Raw genomic sequence first — 2,533 nt, 5'->3', positions numbered from 1 at the left:
CTTCTAGGTGTGAGTTTTGGTGACTTTCTTCCTAAGGTTCACTGGCTCTCAGACCACATCATCCCAGGGTCTTAGTGTTGGACACAGGGACCCAAGTGGGGGCAGGGATGGGGAAGCTCGTTGGAGAGGGGGCAGGAGCTCCTGAGCTGGAGGACCCCTAAGGTCATCATCCCCTCACCGCCACCCCACCCAGCTCTGCCCCCATGGGGTAAGGAGGAACCAACAAACAGCCTTTCCCATCCCAGGGCCAAGGACTCCTGCCAAGGCTGTCCCAGCCAGATGTGCCACACCCCTCTGGCTGGGCCGTGCATCTGGCAGGCAGGCAGGCTTGGCTGCGTGGAGGCTGGGAGGGAGAGGATCCCCCCGAGGGCCAGGAAAGCCCTCTGATGCTGAGTGGGCTTGTCACAGCGCCAGGGCTCCGGGCTTAGAAGATGAGGCAGGATGACTTCCGGGCTGGGACCACTTTCCTTGTCTGGGCTCTGGCTCTGGAGGGAGGCGGGCATTGCAGAGACAGAGCAGCTCATTCTGTGGCGGTGTCTCCTCTGACCCGCGTTCCCCCAGGTCTGTTAGGAGTTAACCCAGCAGGAAGGGGCTGGGGAGTGCTTTGTGAGGCTGCCTGCCACTTGTCAGGAAAAGGATGGTCATTGTCATAACAAACAACGGAGCTCTGCACTTTCTGGGCTCCGTCATACCCTTGGCCTGTGCCTGCAGAGCAGCCTCGGGCAAGGGCAGGACAGGGACCAGACCCCTGTTTTCCCTTTTCACCAGGATTTTAACATGACTGTCGGGAAGTTCTTCTTCCCCCTTGAGTCTCATCACGCCTCCTTACAGCTTCTGCCTGCTGGGCTTTGTTTTGCCTTAGTAACTTCACAGATCACTTCCGGTGCCTTTTTTTAATGACAGCTCCTTCAGGTATTTAAGATAAGAGGCTCAACTGGCCTACACTTCCTCCTCCATCATCCTGGAACCCTTCAGATCTGTGTGAGTGACTCTGCCAGCAAGATCACCAGACATCCCCTTTCATACCCAAAGCTGGGCAGAGTGAAGGTTACAGCGTGGGGCCGCTTGCTTGGGGGCCAAGCTGAAGCCGGGCAGAGTGAAGGTTACAGCGTGGGGCCGCTTGCTTGGGGGGTAGCCAAGCTGGTTTCTTTCCTGCCCCCAGGATTCCCCAGCCTCTCATGGAAGGGTGATATCCCATTAGATGTCCCGCTCTCTGTAAGTATCAGCATGGCCTGTCCCCAGATCTCCCTGTCCCTCCGTCTCAGACTGGCCCACTGCTTCCCCTACTCTGTCTACCCCTCGTTTTCATTCTGGCCCAGAGAAGGCCACTGACGTCCTCAAGGCTGCCAGCCGAGAACGCAGGCCTCTGGACTCCCACCCCAGCTGCCCCCTCAGCTGGAGAGCAGGCTGGGGGCGGGCAGGGGCAGCGTTCCGGGCCGTCGCCCAGGGCGGCTCCGAGAGGCTGTGAGCGAGGCCAGGGAGTGCATCTGAAAGCCTGTTTCTGCTCCAAGCCCATGCAGGGAGAGTCTGTAAACTGTAAACTCTGATTTTATGGGGTTGGGCAGGCAAGCCCAGGCCCCAGGGAAGGAACCCGGGTGTTTGCTTGTCAGTTTGGAAGCCTCTGCCTGCTCCCAATCTGTTCAGTGGCAGACAGGACCGTCTTTGGTGAGATTTCACTGCCCCAACGATGCTTTGGAGAGGAGGCCTCTTACCCTGGGCTTTGGGAGAAGGGCTGGATTTGGGGGTGTAGGCAGAGAAGTCTGGGGTTCACACTGGAATGGGGAGTTTTGTCCGACTTAGTGGGGTGAGAGAGGCAGGCTTGGAGGCGCCAGAGTAAGACTGAGCTGATTGGGCTGTAGGGCTTCCCGCCTGCCTCCCAGACAGGCCCTAGATCGAACCCCAAGTCCCCTTCCTGCCCCTCCTCCCACCACAGGCCAGGGCAGCAGCAGTTGACACTGGGCTGGGCCTTCTCCCTGAAATGTCTGTGACAAAGATCATCCGAAGGCTCCCAGCCAGGGGCTGAGATGGGAAAACAAGCGAGGTGAGACCTCAGGGTGGAGGGACCTGCCTGCCTTCCTTGTGGCACGAGGACACTGAGTGGGGTCCAGAGCCGAGCAGTGCCCTCTTCCCACCCTCACCCACCTGCAGGGGAAGTTGGAAGCACCACTCTAAAAACCCAGCTCTCAGAATCGGAATCGCAGAACCCAGGCCCTGCTGCCTGGCCTAGCCACCAGAGGGCACTGCTGGGCTCCTGTCTCTGCCCCTGGGCTTTGCCTCTGCTCTCTCCTGCCTCCCACCATCTCGATCTGTCTGCCTGTCTCTATAAATTTTGAGATAATATCAAACTTCAGAAAAGTCGCAAGTACAGTGCAAAGATCTTTCTCCTTGAGCTATTTGAGAGTAAGTTGCTGACACGATGCCTACCACCCCTAAATACTTGGCTGGTTTTCCAACAAAGGCTTTCTCCTCCCTAACCCAACGCAGCCATCAAAGTCAGGAAATTGGCATTGATGGGAGACTACCATCTTAGCCT

Source organism: Saccopteryx leptura, chromosome 7 (assembly GCF_036850995.1).
Source record: "Saccopteryx leptura isolate mSacLep1 chromosome 7, mSacLep1_pri_phased_curated, whole genome shotgun sequence".
Classification (NCBI taxonomy): Eukaryota; Metazoa; Chordata; class Mammalia; order Chiroptera; family Emballonuridae; genus Saccopteryx; species Saccopteryx leptura.
This window is presented reverse-complemented; position numbering follows the sequence as displayed.